At 40.8% G+C, this 13,081-nt stretch overlaps 1 protein-coding gene across 3 annotated transcripts in view; it reads left to right on the forward strand.

The window, feature by feature from the left end:
• KCND3 (potassium voltage-gated channel subfamily D member 3) overlaps positions 1 to 13,081 on the forward strand; it is a 426,026-nt gene that overhangs the window by 32,959 nt on the left and 379,986 nt on the right. The gene's annotated exons all lie outside the window — the stretch shown is intronic.

Here is a 13,081-nt window from a genome sequence, read left to right on the forward strand (position 1 = left end):
ATCTCACTGTGTGTCTTTAGCAAGACGTGCATCACTGTGTGTCTTTAGCAAGACGAGCAACCATGAGCCTCTGGGACCTGTCAGGAAACTCATGAGGTTCTGGTAGATGCCTTCATCATCGTGCATCTGGCTACACACACATAGCTAGATACTTCTCTGCCCACTTTACCCAAGGTTGGGCCTCAGCATGAAATGGAGGGGATTTGTTAGTCATTGCATAAGGGAAATAGTAAATTCCTCTCTTTGTGTCTACCCCCCCAAAACATTTTCTGCCAATATTATGGTGGCATTCTGTTGCTAGCAGAATGCCAATTCACAGTTTAAAATCCCATAACAGGGAAAATGCTTTCTTTTGAAAATTACTTATATAACAATGCTTCAGATAACAATGTTATATATAAACAAAGTCCTATGTATGTTTATTAGGAAGATGGATAGGGCTTACAGCACAATTTATTTAAAACCAATGTTATATGGTTTTTTCATGAAATATAGAATAGAATGTATGTAGACACATAGCTTTGATATCCATTGGGCCCTTGATATCTGTTGGGGTTTGGTTCCAGGATCTCCTGTGGATACCAAAATCTGTGGAAGCTCAGTCCCATTATATACAATGGTGTAGTAAAATGGTGCTCCTTATATTAAAAAACTGAGGTTTGCATTTTGATTTTTTAATATATACATTTTCAAACCATGAATGGTTGAATCCATGGATGCATAATCCATGGATATGAAAAGCTGACTGTATCATGGACCACAGCTTGCATTTGGGGTGCCTACAGGAGTCATAGGGCTGCAACTATAATAAACCCACCCAACTGGCTATGCTAGCTGGACCAATTATTATTATTATTAAGCTTTATTTATATAGTGCTGTAAATTTACACAGTGCTTTACATACAATCAATTAAAATAGATAAAATAAACCTGTCTATGGCATACATTCTTCAAAAATAATTAAATATAATACATATTAGTACATGTTAATATTCAATAAAATAAGGCAGACAACAAATTAAAATAACATTAGATAACAATCATGTAACGCCTGTGAATGCTTCCCTGAACAGTATTGTCTTTGAAGCTGGCTAAAGAGGTTATGACCCATGCTTATGGGGGAAGGAGGTTCCAGGAGTGAGGGGCAGCAATCAGAGCTGCAGTTCAACAACATCTGGAGGCCTACTTGTTGCTTATCCCTGGTCTATCCTTTCTTCTCAACTGAATCCACCACACTGAATGAAAATACTTAAGCTGAGAAATAAAAATAGGTATCACTATCAATCAGTTTTGAAAGAAATGAATCTGTACCAGTTAGCAAGGAATTTATTACAAAGACCTCTCTCTAATCATTGGAATGTTAATTAAACATTAGTAATTAGACTGTCTAGTCACATAGAGCCTGTACAGACTGGCATTATACGCTGGTGTGTGTGTGTGGGGGGGGGGGGGATGGCATATGCACCCCAGCTGCCCCCATACTGGTATCATGCCATGTGCCCAACTATATGGTGGGGACATCACAGAGCTCCATTGACACAGCATTTAAACACGCTGTGCCAAAGAGCACCAAAAAGCCACCACCATAGCAGCTAGGGTGCCCTTTCCATGGTGCAAAAAGGAGCTTCTTTTGTGGCTTCTATTTGTGCCATACAAAGGTCAGATCAGGGCCATGGCATGTAGTTGCCATGGCCCTGATCTGGCGAGGAAAGGGGTGGCTGCAGGCTGTTCCAAAGGGGCAGTCTGTTGAATCCCTTAGAGATTAAAGGAAAGGAAGATTTACTTGCTGGTTTGATTGCTATTACTTTGGTGATGTTATACTATTATTTACAGACCCAATTTGATATCCAAGTGACCCTAGAAAGAAAGGGCATATCCACTCTTATTACTACTAGAATTTAAAGAAACCAAAAGGCTCCTTTTTGTTCCCTTGATTTAAATTAACAAATATTTTTTTTGCCTCCTACCTGACATGTTATTATTTCACACAGCAGAAATCAGGATTAAATCTGAATTGCATGCTATATATCCCCAAATCACGCTTCACACAGCTGGTGAAGATAACACCTTCAGTGAAAACTTCATCTTGCTTTTGTTCAAGAAGGCAGCTTTCCTGGACTTATAAACTGAGGATTGACAGGAGGCAGAAAGAAAGAGACTCAGCTGCACACTCTAATCTTACATACACAAGGCAGTAACAACTATGAGATTCAGCTCTAATGAACGAGTAATCATTGGACTTCATTGCTGCATTCCTGAATGCTCTTACTTGAGACACACACACACACACACACACACACACACCAAAGTCAGTGAGACATGTGAAGTCGAAGGCTTTCATGGCTGGCATCCATAGTTTTTTGTGGGTTTTTCGGGCTATGTGGCCATGTTCCAGCAGAGTTTCTTCCTGACATTTCGCCAGCATCTCTGAAGATGCCAGCCACAGATGCTGTCACAACATCAGGAAGAAATTCTGCTAGAACATGGCCACATAGCCCGAAAAACCCACAAAAAACTATCAGTGAGACATGTTTGTGAACAAATATGGATTGAATCACATCATGCTACTGCAAGGGAAGCTGGTGGCTTCCATGTCAGTTGGCTGACGAATCTGCTCCTGATTTTAGTCTGAACTTGAATTGAATTATCCAAGGCACTGAACATATTTAGAGGATAGTTTCCAACCCATTGTATCACTCCTTTTATATTAATATTTGGAAGAGGCCACTAACATGGACGTCACCAGCCATAATTGCCAATAGAGATGGTTAAATAATTCTCATTAATTTTTATTTTTAAAAAATGATTTCATCCAGATTGTGGATGAACTTTGAGGCTATTAACAGACATGTGCACATATTTCAATTTTCTGTCATAACAGGAAACTTTGAGCATCAGATTTGTTTTTCTTCCTTTCCCTTTTTAAAAATCACATGCTAATAAATCATCTTTTAAAATGCATACAAACATTTTTTCGTCAGTGAAAGGAAGCATATTACATCACATGCTTTTAAAAAATACACCAAAGTGAAAGTTGTGTACCAAAATATGACTGGGTTTCCATGCAAGGTTAAAAAAAAAAAGGAGACTTGCAATCCAATATCAAACACCATAGAAAAAGAAGTAAGATTCAGAAAAAAACATAACAAAACTGAAACTGAGAGATATGCATTTACCAAGCAGCCAACCCTTAAAAAAAGCTACACATTATGTTGATCACACAATTTGATTTACATATGGGGCTTTCTTATACAAATAGCCAATACATCAGGCCTTATCTATAGTGACATACTGGCATGGTAGGGAGGGGTGAGTAGAGGATCTTTTAACACTTCCTGTCTCATTCCACTCAGAGCCTCAGAAGTCCAAATGGACTCCCAGGACTCTGAGCCGCAAGGCTCCATAATCACCATAAACAGGTATTTACCAGTCTTATCCCTAAAAGAATTCCTGCCAAACCCTGTCACAGTTGACTAAATGTGAAATAATCAATCTGACAACCAGGAAGAATCAGTTTTTGAAACCAATAAAACAATGTTACCAAACTAGGTTAATTGAGGGGGGGGGAAGGTGGGGGAGGAGACCCAAATGTGACTACATGAACCTTAACGGCCAGTATCCACCAGCAACATAACTCCTTCATCACATGCCCAGTATGGAATAAGCAAAAAGACCCTCACCAGAAACTGGCAGTCAAAAACTGGAGAAGAAAAATTCCTACTTGGGAAGGCATATATAATAGAATGAGGATGCATGGGACTAAGAAAAAAAATATCTGGAAGAAGAAACTGATGGCTCAATGGAGCTAGTTTTATACCAGGTACAGCCTGCACTGAAAAAGTATAATATGCCACCATATACAGGCATAATGTCATGCCTCTTCTTCCCCAGAAGTAACCTTGACTGCTCAATGGAGCAGGACAATACACAGCAGTCCTTTTGATCTACAGGCCTTTCTAACTCAAATCTTTCCTATTCAGACAGCATCAGTGATTGAGTTCATGAAAGTATAACATTTTTTTTACCTTAAAATATGCAGGGATAGCTGTGTTGGCCATTTAGCAAATTCAAAATGGTGGATCATAGAATAATACAATCATAGAGTTGTGAGAGACCACAAGGGCCATGCAGTCCAACCTCCTTGCCATGCAGGAAAACACATTCAAAGCATCCCCGACAGGTGTCCATCTAGGCTCTGTGTAAAGACCTCCAAGGAAGGAGACTCCACTACACTTCGAGGGAGTTTGTTCCACTGTCAAACAGCCCTTACTGTCAGGAAGTTCCTCCTAATGTTGAGGTTGAATCTCTTTCCTGGAGTTCACATCCATTGTTCCGGGTCCTGTTCTCTGGAGCAGTAGAAGACAAGCTTGCTCCCTCCTCAATATGACATCCCTTCAAATATTTAAACAGGGCTATCATATCGCCTCTTAACCTTCTCTTTTCCAGGCTAAACATCCTCAACTCTCTGAGTTTTTCCTCATAGGGCATAGTTTTCAGACCCTTCACTATTTTAGTCACCCTCCTTTGGACACGCTCCAGTTTCTCAATGTCCTTTTTGTATTGTGGTGCCCAGAACTGGACACAATATGCCAGGTGGGGTCTGACCAAAGCAGAATAGAGTGGCACTATTACTTCCCTTGATCTATACAGTATACTTTTATTGGTGATTTTTGTTTGAATTTTTTACCTGTGTACTTCCTGAGAAAATGGCAACACTTACATATGCTAGAGATCAGGCTTTTAGAGACCAGGTTTTATGTCCAAGGACGGTTGCAAATGAACATGATGAAAACTGTCAGCTTCCAAGTAACACCCTTCATATTGCAGAAATATGCCTTATGGTCTTGTTATATGGCTCTTAATGGCACCAAAAAAGTAGACAGATGAAAATGTGGCAACTCTGTGAACCAAGGAAAGCACAACTGGTCAACCATGGAGACATCTCTTTTAGATCGGTGACAACTGCCCAGTTTTTCCTTTACAGTCAGGAGAAGGTACATCCATAACTGATGTTTTACTGATCATTGGTTGTTGGTTCTCTTTTGCAACTTCAGGCGGGGTACAGACCAAAAGCGGCGGTCCGCCGCCGCCGCCATTTGCTCCGTGCAGGAGCCGCAGCAGCCAAACCGCGCGGCTCCCGCGCGGAGCAAAAAAGAAGCTCCATTTCGGAGCTTCTTTTCGCCTCCAGACGTCGCGAGGCGCCGGCGCGGACTCGCGACGTCATAGGCCGCGACACGTCTGGACGCTGTGCGCCAGTACGTAAAGATGGCGGCGCCCATGTAGAAGGGGCACCGCCATCTTGTACGTAAACTACGTACTAGGGTAGGGGGTGCGGAAGCACCGCCCCTCCTAACCCTAGTACGTATTCTATACGTACTATTTGGCGGTCTGTAACCGCCTCAGTTATATTTTGGGGGCATTCTTTTTCTTCTTTTTTTTTCTTTCTTTTTAGCAAGTTACACTCTTCTGAATACCAACGTGATTTTTCCTCCCCCTTTGTTCAGTAAAATTGCCTAAGGACTCTTTTTCTTAATCTTATATAAGAATGAATGGAGTGATTATATAAGTAACTCAAACCTCTTCAAGGGTAAATATAAGATGATAAATATATTTCCTGTTTGTTTTGCAAAGGAAGACTAGCTTAAAAAAAGGAAGAAGGAAGGAAGGAAGGACGGAAGGAAGAAAGAAGACCTATGGGAATATTCACGTTCCTTTTCGGAGAAGCTATAAGTTGCTAGGCCGCCATAACACAAACAACCCAATGGTCTGGAGTTGCTTGCTGTGTTAATCATAGATGGCATTTCAGAACAAATACAGTACAGATATCATCGAGGCATTTTTTCTCTGTAGGCTTCTGGAAAACAGAGGCTTTCCTAGACTGGGGCAACTGCTGAATAAATTATAACTACATAGATTTATGCCAATAGAAATGAAAAAAAAAAGTTCTCACACAAACTCACAATTTTTTAAAAAAACTGAGCAATAATAATAAGAATAAGAATAATAATAATAATAATATAAGCAAACTCCAGAACTACAATTCAGGTGTCAAACTAGTGGAGGAAGGAATCTACTCCCCCATATGAATTCTGCCCCATCTACTACCCCCTGACATTTTTTCTTCAGTCCTCAAATCTCTACTACTGCAGAGAGGGAGACACTCAAAGTCATTCACACCCAGAAATCTTGTGGTGTTTGCATCCCCTTGGTCACTATTACTGCTGCTTTTTTTTTAAAAAGACAACTTGGGACACATCTACACTGGCCAAATAATCTGGGTTAAGCCCACAGCATTATTCCCCAGACTGGAGCTAGACCAACCATGATGGCCACATGCACTGGGCAAAATCTGGTGCGGTTGCATGTTGTGCCAACGTGGATCGACACCACATTGGCCCTGCTGGCCTGTACCCCTTGGTACCACTGCTACTGCAGCCTTGTCAGCCAAGCAGCAACTTGTGAAAGCTTGGCCATCACCGTCACTTCTGCTGAAGTCAGAATGAAGTGCTCTACTATGTGATCAACAAGGAGAGGTTGCTCTAAGTCTCCTCACTGATGGTACAGGTGCCACATTCTGTCCACAGCAAAAATGACAGTGTGCCAGGCAGGCATAGAGCTCCTGCCTGCGAGCCCTGGTGGCGTAGTGGCTAAATGCCTATACTGCAGCCACTCACTCAAAACTATAAGGTTGCGAGTTCAAGATCAGCAAAAGGGCTCAACCTTGACTCAGGCTTGCATCCTTCTGAGGTTGCTATAATAATACTATGATCCTCTGATTCTAGTACCCAGATTGTTGTGGGCAAATTAACTTACAGTTGTAAACCGCTTAGACACTGCTTAGGTGTATGAAGCAGTATATAAATGAAGCTTGTTTGTTTGTTTGTTTGTGAGGAATAGTCGTTCCAAAAATAGGCCATCTCTTTCCCTGTGCTTCTCAGTGTGGAAGAAGATGGTGCCATTCCTGGCATGTGGACAACTGTATTGGGCCAAATTGAACCCAATCGAAATGTCCACATAAACAACAAATCTGACATCATTCCAGGGTTTCCAGGAAATGTCAGAGTTGTCACCAATTTTGTTTAGTCGGAGGAAAAGTTGGGATAAGGGCAAACAACCCTGGATCCTCTCTGGAAGTAGTCACATGTGAGGCTGCCAGTACCAGCTTCAGACCGAGTGCAGCATTTTTCACTGGTGTAGACAAGCCCTAAACTGTATTTCTAATTGCTCAACTGAAATTTTAAGTTACTGCAGTGCTAGAAATTAGGGGACTGAAGGAAAAGTTCCTGTTTATTACAAGGGATATTCTCCATCTTTATTTTAGTCATTTCTAGCATTCACGGCAATGAATATCACCATATATCTCACACAAGCATTAACATGGAAGGATTCTAGGCCTGGTGGCTGTAGGGTGCTGCTACCAACATCCTGAGAGCAGACACATCACCTTGCTCCAGTCTCTGCACCATTTATCACAAATTGTGGAGCAGGGGATTGATATGTCATTAATCATGTTCTCTTAGATTGATGTTTCTTTTAAAAGAGACCTTTCAGCAATTCAGCATACAGTCCAGAAAGTGCTTGGTTATTGGTAATCTCGATTTCCTGTGTTGTACTTTATGTCAAAGTGGAAACTCTAACCTTAAAATTCTATAAATTTTAAATGTTATAGGAGGCTTGAACTCAGTCTCAACATCATGATAGTGCATTTATCTCTCTAACAACCTCTGCCATTGTTACTGAATAATTTATCTCCCCAATGATGTTGTTACCCAACTCTATTGTGTGAATAGGAGCAATATTTAAAGAGGATATTTGATGCCAAGTTTCTCCAAGTTAGGAGATGCTTCCAATGTCTTCTGTCATGTTTAGAAGCTTCTTGTTAATTTTGATTCTTGACTGATAAGGGATAGATGATCCCTTACATCAGTTTCTAGTACCACTTGGAACTCTGGTCTGGTAGTCTTGCAACAAAATAAAATCTGCACACCTTCATTGTGGGTGGAAAGGATTTAACTCTTTCTTTCTTTCTTTCTTTCTTTCTTTCTTTCTTTCTTTCTTTCTAGTAAATTAATAGCCACATCCTTGATCCAAACTGACCTTATTGAGTGCTTGCTTTATAATATAATATAATATATTATTATGTATATTTTTAAATAATATTTTTAGGTCATCATTTCATCAAGTTGCTCATATTAAATCAAACTTTAACATCAAAGTTCAGTGCTATTCTTCAGCGTATTCACAAACAATTGAATATTATCCATCATTCTGCTCTCAGATTTATTCTTGCATCTGAATAAGCTCACCAGAATATACTTTTAAATAAACATGCTTTGGTCCAGGCTGACAGCATTAATTTTTTTAAAAAAACATAAATCTGGCTGAGATTCTCTACCTCAGCCAACCATAAGGGACTAAGCTGGGATGATTTCTATTCTTTTATGTGTTTACAGGGCTTCCAAACGAACCCTGCTGAAATGCTATATCCACATCATATTACTCTAACAGTAAATAACTCTGACCTTTTTTTTCCCCTCAGCTTAGCAAATGTTTCAGTCCGAGTGCCAATTTAAAGATCCCTGGAAACTGCTTTAGTAAAACCTGATAGGCATGCTGTAATTGTGACACATTTTGTGGTGGATAAATTATGAACAGAGAGATATAATCCTTTGGCTCAGACATTTAAATCTCTGCACTCAAAGATCTGGTCTATTATAAGTCCTTATGCTATTCAAAATTGTTTTCAGTCATAGTGGATTGGGGATAAAGTGTTGATTCCAAATGAGGTGAAAAATCTGAGACATCAATGTGCTATCATTTTGACTGTGTTGAATCATAAAACCTTTCACCAAACTGAAAATCAGGCCTCTCATAAGATGTAGATATGCCTGGAGGTAGCTTTGGAAATGTTCCTAGGTTTGTGCTCCTGATATAGCTGGTCACTACCATGTACATAAAAAGGAATGTCTGAAGTATTCATTTCAAGGAACATCTTTTAAAGGGACATACAGTGGGCCATTCATATCTGCTGGGGTTTGATTCTAGGGCCCTGCATGGATGCTCAAATCCCATAAAATACAATGGAATAGTAATATGGTGTCCCTTATATAAAATGACAAAATCAAGCTTTGATTTTGGAATTTATACATTTTAAAAAATATTTTCATACCATGGATGCTTGAATCCATGGATAAAAAAATCTGTGGATATGAAAGGCTGAGTGTATTCTTAAAAAAAGGAGAGCCAGTGCAGCATAGTTCCATTTTAGTTTCTCTTACATTCTTACATCTGATTATGTGGGCTGAAGTGTACAAAAGCTTGTGCTGGAATAAATACCGTAAATTAATCTCAAAAGTACTACTGGATTCTTCTATGCTTTTTATGCTAAAACAGACAAATACATCTATCTCTTTGAAGTCTAACCTTACAAGGGATCTAAGAATTATTGTCAACAAAAGTAAACTTTTCATTTTTTTTTTCTATTATAAAGTCAGGTGCCATTTTAAGATAGGACAAAGATTATTTATAAAAGGAAAAAGGATCTGATACATAGCTCTGTAGTTCTGTCAGAGCCCAGGAAGTTGTCCTTGCTCTCTGTAATGTTTGATAGTTGATGGAGCATTTATAAATGATGGAGCTATCCAGTTACAATGCAGAACAGAGGAATGTCATTGATCATTGCACAACTCTTGGATTCTATAAATGGTTTCTGCTCTGGGAACTGCTTCCACCTGAATAGCCATTTGTGAAATGCTTGGACTAGTCTTTGTCATTGGTAATTATTATTGCTCAGGGTACAGCATTTCTAGTGAGGGCAGCCAATACCACCCCCAACTTTTTTCTGTAGCAGTTTCTGTAAGGCTCCATTCTTCCATAGAAAACCTGGATGCTAACATAAAACCAAATCTAACGTGTATTCTTACCTTCCAACCATCAGTTTCCTTTCATACCAGCTAGTGGCCCTAGAACATGCACATCTAACATCCCTATTCATTCAAGGGATGCTGTCACATAACACCCACACACACCCACAGTGAATAGAAAGTGTGTACCAGTTCTTGCTCAAATGTGTAAATTCAACTCTTGCATGAAATCTAAGTCACATTACAGACCGCCCCTTTGGGGCGGCCTGTAAGCGCTCCTTTCCCCCCTGGATTGGGGCCTCAGCTGCCAGAACGGCAGCCTCTGGGGCCCCGATCCACCGCTTTCCAGGCCACGGGGAAGCAGCAAAAGGCCACTTCCTCGCGGCCTGGAAAGGGGTGTCTTTGGGGCTTCATGCCCCAAGGACAGCTGATGGTGGCGGGGAGGAGGAGAAAGGGGCCGCTCAGCTGCTTTCTCCCTTGCATCGCTGGCGCAGCTGTCTAAAGGCTGCGCCAGTGATGCAAATCGCAGAAGGAGCTGCGTTTCAGAGCTCCTTCTAGCGCCGCAGAAAGGGTGCTCTATGCGCCCTAGCGCAGCACAAAGACGTCACGTCCGCGCCACCCTGTTTGGAGGCGGCGCGTTCATGACATTGTAATGGCGGCCCTCGTGTGGAATAGGCGCTGCCATTTTGTACATCTTGAGGACGTATTAGGGTTAGGTGCGTGCGTAAGGCACGCACTTTCCCTAACCCTAGTATGTCCCTAGGGTGTACTTTACGCCCGTCTGTAACGGGTCTAAGCTATCAGTGATCTTTTCTACCAGTAACCCCCTCACAACTGATAAAGTTATATCTGTGAAACATGCACCAGTGCTTTCCATGATCTTGTCAGGGCAGAGCAGGCAAGATAGCTGAAGTGTAACCTGCCCGCCCCCCCAAATTGTCCAAGTCATTCTCAGTAGATAGAAATACAGTATGTGTCCATCAGAAGCCTCTTGCTTTCCCTATTTTCCTCTGAGACATATTTATCACAGTTTTCCTCAACTATCATGTAAACAGGGAAAATATTCAGCATTCGCAGAAAGAATTGTTTTTTAAAGAAAGGCAATTTACAAACCAAGTGTGTGGGATTTAGATAGTGCCATTAATAACTACATTTCCTAGCAGCATCAAAACATTGTTGCCTTGGATTGCTTTGTATTCATTTGACTATGCATCAAGTTAATTCAACCCTTAAATGATCACAGAGAACAAGAGCACTTTTATCCAAATCTCTGTGTGCAGAATGCTTTATCTCTATGATGTGAAATGGTCATGGTGAAATGCATCTGTGCCCAAAATCTCTACAGAAAAGGATCTTTATGCATTAGTAGTAGATGTGTATTGATGATTTGCCAAAGGCAATTTCATACAACTTTCAGAACTGTAAAGTGTATATATGTTTATAAAAATTTATGTCTTTTTCCAAATACATTGCTCATGAAGGCCAACAATAAAATACAAAGAGAATATTATCACAAAAAGTTCCCAAACATATCCATTAAAAGCACCTGTTAATAAGAAGTCCAATTAAAAGTCACCATTTTTAAAGGGGTGGGGGATAAATTGCACCCACCAGAATTAAAACATAGCATATAAACCTAAGAATCCAAACTGTTTTCTTTTTGTGTGAACTAAAGGACAGCAGAGATGAACCCAGATGGTTAAAAGTAATGCTGGCGGGTTACACACCGCCATTTAGTAAGTATTCTATACGTACTAGGGTTAGGAAGGGGCGGTGCTTCCGCACCCCCCTAACCCTAGTACGTATAGAATACGTACAAGATGGCGGCGCCCTGTTCATACGGGTGCCGCCATCTTTATGTATCGGACGCTGTGTGTCCGGATGTCGCACGGCGTCTATGACATCGCGAGTCCGCCCCAGGCGCCTTGCGACGTCATAGAAGCGCCACAGAAAGAAGCTCCATTTTGGAGCTTCTTTTTTGCTCCGTAAGGGAGCCGTGCGGTGTGGCTGCAACGGCTCCCTTACGGAGCAAACGGCGGCGGCGGCAGACCGCCTCAAAGCGGCGGTCTATAACCCGCCGCTGTTATCATTACATATTACTTTTCTGCACAATGAGAGTTAGCAACACTGCTTTTTAGTGCTTTGTTGTGTTCCTTCAAGTCATTTCTGACTTATGGTGACCCTATAACAGGGGTTTCTTGGCAAGGTTTGTTCAGAGGATTCTTGCCATTGCCTTCCCCTGAAGCTGAGAGCATGTGACTTCACCAGGGGGTTTCATGGCCAAATGGAGAATCAAACCCTGGTCTCCAGAGGAATGGAACAGAAAGACCTTTCCTCTTTATAACACAAGTAACTTTTATTGCTTGCCTTCATTATGTAATGAAGATATGTTCTTTTCTGTGTTAACTGGAAAAATGGCCCTTTCTATTGTTCCAGTGTCAGTTTTCTTTACCATGCAGATGGGGAGGGCATGGGGAAAACATTTTTGCCTCCTTCCAAACTGATTCATGACCAGAAGAGTCTTTTTCTGAACCAGAAAATAAACCTAAAATCCCACAGGTCTTTTTCTAAAACAGAAATGAAAGTCACTTTTGGTTCTGAAGAAAGCTCTCCCCTGGGACTAAAACAGCTGGGACTAAAATATGGTAAATTTGTCCCCCCCCCCCCCCTTCACGTCTCAGTGCGAGCAGGAGGCATTTTAAATTGGAAAAACAGCAGCCCATGAGTACCACAAAAACAGCCTTGTATGCCATACTTTACCTATTCCTGAAATTAAAAATGGATCTCAAAAACCATACATCCATACAGATAATACTGTATTGTAAGTGCTCTGCTGGGAATAGGTTCTTTTCCCCCTCAGAGCTCCTTGGTGGCAGAGAATAGCAGAAAGAGAAGTATCATGAGACACAGAAGCTCTGTGTGGTTTTGACTCATCCACAAGGCATGTTTACCATTTTCATTTCTTGCATCTTGATGATTCATAGCTAGATACTCAGTGAAAAAGAGGAGCAGGTCGGGTGTGCAACATCATGCTTGAGCTAATCTTTGGGTGCTGTATGCAAAAGCCTAGAAAGATAGAAGAAGGTTGTATGACTGCCATTTTTATCTGCAATCAAATGGAAGAAAATATAACTTTTAAAAACATAATCACTGTTTTTATATTGTTTTAATCTTGTTTTTCATTGTACTGTTACTTTTTTAACCTTTTAAGTATATCA

Source organism: Sceloporus undulatus, chromosome 4 (assembly GCF_019175285.1).
Source record: "Sceloporus undulatus isolate JIND9_A2432 ecotype Alabama chromosome 4, SceUnd_v1.1, whole genome shotgun sequence".
Lineage (NCBI taxonomy): Eukaryota > Metazoa > Chordata > Lepidosauria > Squamata > Phrynosomatidae > Sceloporus > Sceloporus undulatus.